The sequence below is a fragment of the Stegostoma tigrinum genome, chromosome 9 (genome assembly GCF_030684315.1).
Source record: "Stegostoma tigrinum isolate sSteTig4 chromosome 9, sSteTig4.hap1, whole genome shotgun sequence".
Taxonomy (NCBI): Eukaryota; Metazoa; Chordata; class Chondrichthyes; order Orectolobiformes; family Stegostomatidae; genus Stegostoma; species Stegostoma tigrinum.
In genome coordinates, this window is record NC_081362.1 from 31900266 (window position 1) to 31907765 (window position 7500).

Below are 7500 nucleotides of genomic sequence, written 5' to 3' on the forward strand. Positions count from 1 at the left end.
TGTGTGTCTGAATGTGTGTGATTGTGATTGTGTGTGTGTCTGAATGTGTGTATGTGTGTGTGTGTGTCGGAAATTGTGTGTGTCTGAATGTGTGTGTGATTATGTGTGTCTGAATGTGTGTGTGACTGTGTGTGTGTCTGAATGTCTGTGTGTGTGTCTGAATGTCTGTGTTTGTGTGTGTGTGTGTCTAAATGTGTGTGTGTATCTGAATGTGTGTATGTGTGCGTGATTGTGTGTGTGTGTGTGTGATTGTGTTTCTCTGAATGTGTGTGTGTGTGTTTGTGTGATTGTGATTGTGTGTGTGTCTGAATGTGTGTGTGTGTGTGTGTGTGTGTGTGAGTGTGTGTGTCTGAATGTGTGTGGATGTGATTGTGTGTGTGTCTGAATGCGTGTGTGCCTGAATGTGTGTGTGTGTGATTGTGTGTCTGAATGGGTGTGTGTGTGTCTGAATGTGTGTGTGTGTGTGTCTGAATGTGTGTGTGTCTGATTGTGTGTGTGTGTGTGTCTGAATGTGTGTGTGTGTTTGAATGTGTGATTGTGTGTGTGTCTGCACGTGTGTGTGTGTGTCTGAATGTGTGATTGTGTGTGTGTGTGATTGTGTGTGTTTCTGAATGTGTGTATGTGTGTGTTATTGTGTGTTTGAGTGTGTGTGTGTGTCTGAATGTGTGTGTGTGCGCGTGTCTGAATGTGTGTGTATTTCTTTATGTCTGTGTGTTTGTGTGTGTATGTGTCTGAATGTGTGTGTGTGTGTGTGTTTCTGAATGTGTGTGTATGTCTGTCTGTGTGTTTGTGTGCGTGTGTGTCTGAATGTGTGTGTGTGTCTGAATGTGTGTGTGTGTGTGTGTGTCTGAATGTCTGTGTGTGTGATTGTGAGTGTGTGTGTCTCATTGTGTGTGTGTGTGTGTGTGTCTGAATGTGTGTGTGTGTGTCGGAATGTGTGTGTGTCTGAATGGGTGTCTGTGTGTGTGTCATTGTGAGTGTTTCTGAAAGAGTGTGTGTGTTTGATTGTGTGTGTTTCTGAATGTGTGTGTGTCTGAATGTGTGTGATTGTGTGTGTGTCTGAATGTGTGTGTGTGTGTCGGAAATTGTGTGTGTGTGTCTGAATGTGTGTGTGATTATGTGTGTCTGAATGTGTGTGTGATTGTGTGTGTGTCTGAATGGGTGTGTGTGTCTGAATGTCTGTGTTTGTGTGTGTGTGTGTCTAAATGTGTGTGTGTATCTGAATGTGTGTATGTGTGTGTGATTCTGTGTGTGTGTGTGTGTGTGTGTGTGATTGTGTTTCTCTGAATGTGTGTGTGTTTGATTGCGATTGTGTGTGTGTCTGAACGTGTGTGTGTGTGTGAGTGTGTGTGTCTGAATGTGTGTGATTGTGATTGTGTGTGTGTCTGAATGCGTGTGTGCCTGAATGTGTGTGTGTGTGATTGTGTGTCTGAATGGGTGTGTGTGTGTCTGAATGTCTGTGTGTGTGTGTGTCTGTGTGTTTGTGTTTGTGTGTGTGTGTGTGTGTGTGTGTGTGTGTGTGTCTGAATGTCTGTGTGTTTGTGTGTATGTGTGTCTGAATGTGTGTGTGTGTGTCTGGATGTGTGTGTGTTTGTGTGATTGTGTATGTGTCTGAACGTGCGTGTGTCTGAATGTGTGTGTGTGTGTGTGTGTCTGATTGTGTGTGTGTGTGTGTGTGTGTGTGTGTGTGTCTGAATGTGTGTGTGTGTCTGAATGTGTGATTGTGTGTGTGTCTGCACGTGTGATTGTGTGTGTGTCTGCACGTGTGTGTGTGTGTCTGAATGTGTGATTGTGTGTGTGTCTGAATGTGTGTGTGTGTGATTGTGTGTGTTTCTGAATGTGTGTATGTGTGTGTTGTGTGTTTGAGTGTGTGTGTGTGTGTCTGAATGTGTGTGTGTGCGCGTGTCTGAATGTGTATGTATTTCTTTATGTCTGTGTGTTTGTGATTGTGTATGTGTCTGAATGTGTGTGTGTGTGTTTCTGAATGTGTGTGTATGTCTGTCTGTGTGTGTGTGTGTGTCTGAATGTCTGTGTGTGTGATTGTGTGTGTGTGTGTGTGTGTGTGTGTCGGAATGTGTGTGTCTGAATGGGTGTCTGTGTGTGTCATTGTGAGTGTTTCTGAAAGAGTGTGTGTGTGTGTGATTTTGTGTGTTTCTGAATGTGTGTGTGTCTGAATGTGTGTGATTGTGTGTGTGTCTGAATGTGTGTGTGTGTGTGTGTCGGAAATTGTGTGTGTGTGTCTGAATGTGTGTGTGATTATGTGTGTCTGAATGTGTGTGTGATTGTGTGTGTGTCTGAATTTGTGTGTGTGTCTGAATGTCTGTGTTTGTGTGTGTGTGTGTCTAAATGTGTGTGTGTATCTGAATGTGTGTGTGTGTGATTGTGTTTCACTGAATGTGTGTGTGTGTGTTTGTGTGATTGTGATTGTGTGTGTGTCTGAACGTGTGTGTGTGTGTGAGTGTGTGAACATAGAACATAGAACATAGAACAGTACAGCACAGAACAGGCCCTTCAGCCCACAATGTTGTGCCGACCATTGATCCTCATGGATGCACCCTCAAATTTCTGTGACCATATGCATGTCCAGCAGTCTCTTAAATGACCCCAATGACCTTGCTTCCACAACTGCTGCTGGCAACGCATTCCATGCTCTCACAACTCTCTGCGTAAAGAACCTGCCTCTGACATCCCCTCTATACTTTCCACCAACCAGCTTAAAACTATGACCCCTCGTGCTAGCCATTTCTGCCCTGGGAAATAGTCTCTGGCTATCGACTCTATCTATGCCTCTCATTATCTTGTATACCTCAATTAGGTCCCCTCTCCTCCTCCTTTTCTCCAATGAAAAGAGACCGAGCTCAGTCAACCTCTCTTCATAAGATAAGCCCTCCAGTCCAGGAAGCATCCTGGTAAACCTCCTCTGAACCCTCTCCAAAGCATCCACATCTTTCCTATAATAGGGCGCCCAGAACTGGACGCAGTATTCCAAGTGCGGTCTAACCAAAGTTTTATAGAGCTGCAACAAGATCTCACGACTCTTAAACTCAATCCCCCTGTTAATGAAAGCCAAAACACCATATGCTTTCTTAACAACCCTGTCCACTTGGGTGGCCATTTTAAGGGATCTATGTATCTGCACACCAAGATCCCTCTGTTCCTCCACGCTGCCAAGAATCCTATCCTTAATCCTGTACTCAGTTTTCAAATTCGACCTTCCAAAATGCATCACCTCGCATTTATCCAGGTTGAACTCCATCTGCCACCTCTCAGCCCATCTCTGCATCATGTCAATGTCCCGCTGCAGCCTACAACAGCCCTCTACACTGTCAACGACACCTCCGACCTTTGTGTCGTCTGCAAACTTGCTGACCCATCCTTCAATTCCCTCGTCCAAGTCATTAATAAAAATTACAAACAGTAGAGGCCCAAGGACAGAGCCCTGTGGAACCCCACTCACCACTGACTTCCAGGCAGAATATTTTCCTTCTACTACCACTCGCTGTCTTCTGTTGGCCAGCCAATTCTGTATCCAAGCAGCTAAGTTCCCCTGTATCCCATTCCTCCTGACCTTCTGAATGAGCCTTCCATGGGGAACCTTATCAAATGCCTTACTGAAGTCCATATACACCACATCCACAGCTTGACCCTCATCAACCTTACTAGTCACATCCTCAAAAAACTCGATAAGGTTTGTAAGGCATGACCTACCCCTCACAAAGCCGTGTTGACTGTATTTGATCAAGCCATGCTCTTCCAGATGGTCATAAATCTTATCCCTCAGAATCCTTTCTAACACCTTGCAGACGACAGACGTGAGACTTACCGGTCTATAATTGCCGGGGATTTCCCTATTTCCTTTCTTGAAGAGAGGAATTACATTTGCCTCTCTCCAGTCCTCAGGTACGACTCCAGTGGAGAGCGAGGATGCAAAGATCTTCGCAAGTGGCGAAGCAATTGCATTTCTCGCTTCCCAAAGCAGCCGAGGACAAATCTGATCCGGGCCTGGCGACTTGTCAATCTTAATGTTTGACAAAATTTTCAGTACATCAGCTTCCTCTATCTCTATCCATTCCAGCATGCACACCTGCTCTTCAAAGGTTTCATTCACTACACAGGTCGTTTCTTTCGTAAAGACAGAAGCAAAAAACTCATTTAGGGCTTCCCCTACCTCCTCAGGCTCCACACACAAGTTCCCTATGCTATCCCTGATCGGCCCTACTCTTTCTTTGACCATTCTCTTATTCCTCACGTAAGTGTAAAATGCCTTTGTGTTTTCCCGGATTCCTTCTGCCAAGCCTTTCTCGTGCCCCCTCCTGGCTCTCCTCAGACCATTTTTGAGCTCCTTCCTTGCCTGCATGTAATCCCCTCTAGCTGAACTTGACCCTAGCTTCCTCCACCTTATGTAAGCTACCTTCTTCCTTTTCACTAGAAGCTCCACCGCTCTCGTCATCCAAGGTTCCTTTATCTTACCCCGTCTTGCCTGTCTCAGAGGGACATATTTACTCATCACTCCCAACAACTGTTCCTTAAACCATCTCCACATGTCTATAGTTCCCTTACCATGGAACAACTGCTCCCAGTCCATGCTTCCTAACTCGTGTCTAATCGCATCATAGTTTCCTCTTCCCCAATTAAATATCCTCCCATTCTGCCTAATCCTCTCCTTCTCCATAGCTATGTAGAATGAGAGACTGTTATGGTCACTATCACCAAAATGCTCTCCCACCACAAGATCTGATACCTGCCCCGGCTCGTTTCCGAGCACCAAGTCTAGAATGGCCTCTCCCCTCGTCGGCCTGTCAACGTACTGCGTTAGGAAACCCTCCTGAACACACCTTACAAAAACAGCTCCATTCAAATCTTCTGCTCGAAGGAGGTTCCAATCAATATTAGGAAAGTTAAAGTCACCCATTACAACAACCCTACTGCGTCCACACTTTTCCAAAATCTGTCGACCTATGCTTTCTACAATCTCCCTGCTGCTATTGGGGGGCCTGTAGTAAACCCCTAACGAGGTGACTACTCCCTTGCTGTTCCTAATTTCCACCCATACTGACTCAGTAGGCAGATCTTCCTCGACAATGGAAGCTTCTGTAGCTGTGATACCCTCTCTGATTAGTAGTGCTACACCCCCTCCTCTTTTTCCCCCCTCCCTATTCTTTTTAAATGTTCTAAACCCTGGAATATCCAGCAACCATTCCAGCCCATGAGAAACCCATGTCTCTGTTATGGCCACAACATCATAGCACCAGGTACTGATCCATGCTCTAAGTTCATCACTTTTATTCCTGATACTCCTTGCATTAAAGCAAACACTCTTTAACCGATCCCTTGGTTCCTTCCCAGGAAAATCCTTCCCACTAGCTGGTCTACCTCTTGCTACTGCCTCACCTGCATCAACGCTCACCTCTGGTATACAGCTCAGGTTCCCACCCCCCTGCCATACTAGTTTAAACCCTCTCGAACTACTCGAGCAAACCTTCCACCCAGGACATTGGTCCCCTTCCAGTTCAGATGCAACCCATCCTTCTTGTACAGGTCCCACCTTCCCCAGAAGGCATCCCAATTATCAACATATCTGAAACCCTCCCTCCTACACCAGCTGCGTAGCCACGTGTTCAGCTGCGCCCGCTCCCTGTTCCTCACCTCGCTATCTCGTGGCACCGGTAGTAAACCAGAGAACACTACTCTGTTCGTCCTGCTCTGCAGCTTCCATCCTAACTCCCTGAAATCACTTTTTATATCCTCAAACCTATTTCTGGCTATATCATTTGTGCCAATATGTAACACGATTTCTGGCTGTTCACCCTCCCCTTTCAGAACTTTATACACCCGATCGGAGACGTCCCGGACCCTGGCACCAGGGAGGCAACATACCTTCCGGGAATCCCGATCTTGCCCACAAAATCTCCTGTCGATTCCCCTAACTATCGAGTCCCCTACCACGAGTACTTTTCTATTCTGCCCCCTTCCCTTCTTTGCCACAGTGTCAGGCTCAGTGCCAGAGAACTGACTACTATGGCTTTCCTCTGGTAGGTCAACCCCCCCAGCAGTATCCAAAACGGTATACTTATTGCTGAGGGGAATGCCCACAGGGGATCTCTGCACTGTCTGTCTGTCCCCTTTCCTCCCCCTAACTGTAACCCATCTATCCTCGTCCTGAGCCTTAGGAGTGACCAGCTCCCGATAACTCCTCTCAATTACCCCCTCTGCCTCCCGAATGATCCGTAGTTCATCCAGCTCCAGCTCCATTTCCCTAACACGGTTTTCAAGGAGCTGTAGCTGGGTGCACTTCCCGCAGATGTAGCCAGCGGAGACGTGTGCCACATCTCCCAACTGCCACATTTTGCAGGAGGAGCAAGCAACTGCCCTAGCATCCATACCCCACTTATCTGAACACCCACTCAATACTAAAGCAGAAAGCTCACTTCAAGTAATAATAACAAATTAATAACAAACTTATGTTCAATAGAGAAAGTTTAGAATGAACCTTACCTTATTAACTAGGTTAGAGGAGGAGGGCGGGTGGGAGACTCCACAGTTGTAGAGTCTCGGGTTAAGCCACCTTGCTGATATATATGGTCACTGCTTTCCTTCCCGGCTGCCCCTCTGGTCCTCGTCACTTCCTCTGATGCTCCCGCTCCTTCTCTGAAAGAGGAAAAAAAAACACCGCTGCCCGCTACCGGTAAGTAATTTTAAAAATAAACTGCTTTACCTTAGCTGCAGTCTTCCGGGTCCGTCTTGCCTCCGCTGCTGCTCGCACTCAAAAAGGCCGTTGGCGTCGAAGGGTGAGTATTTATACTCACTGCTTTCCTTCCCGGCTGCCCCTCTGGTCCTCGTCACTTCCTCTGATGCTCCCGCTCCTTCTCTGAAAGAGGAAAAAAAAACACCGCTGCCCGCTACCGGTAAGTAATTTTAAAAATAAACTGCTTTACCTTAGCTGCAGTCTTCCGGGTCCGTCTTGCCTCCGCTGCTGCTCGCACTCAAAAAGGTGTGTGTCTGAATGTGTGTGATTGTGATTGTGTGTGTGTCTGAATGCGTGTGTGCCTGAATGTGTGTGTGTGTGATTGTGTGTCTGAGTGGGTGTTTGTGTGTCTGAATGTCTGTGTTTGTGTGTGTGTGTGTGTCTGAATGTCTGTGTGTTATTGTGTGTGTGTGTGTGTGTGTGTGTCTGAATATGTGTGTGTGTCTGAATATGTGTGTGTGTCTGAATGTGTGTGTGTTTGTGTGATTGTGTATGTGTCCGAACGTGCGTGTGTCTGAATGTGTGTGTGTGTGTGTCTGAATGTGTGTGTGTCTGATTGTGTGTGTGTGTGTGTTTGTGTGATTGTGTATGTCACGTGCGTGTGTCTGAATGTGTGTGTGTGTCTGAATGTGTGTGTGTCTGAATGTGTGTGTGTCTGATTGTGTGTGTGTGTGTGTGTCTGCCTGTGTGTGTGTTTGATTGTGTGTGTGTCTGAATGTGTGTGTGTGTGTGTGTGTGTCTGAATGTGTGTGTGT

The 7500-nt window shown here is 46.5% G+C and overlaps 1 protein-coding gene across 2 annotated transcripts in view; it reads left to right on the forward strand.

Moving 5' to 3' along the window:
- tulp4a (TUB like protein 4a) overlaps positions 1-7500 on the forward strand; it is a 599754-nt gene that overhangs the window by 245645 nt on the left and 346609 nt on the right. The gene's annotated exons all lie outside the window — the stretch shown is intronic.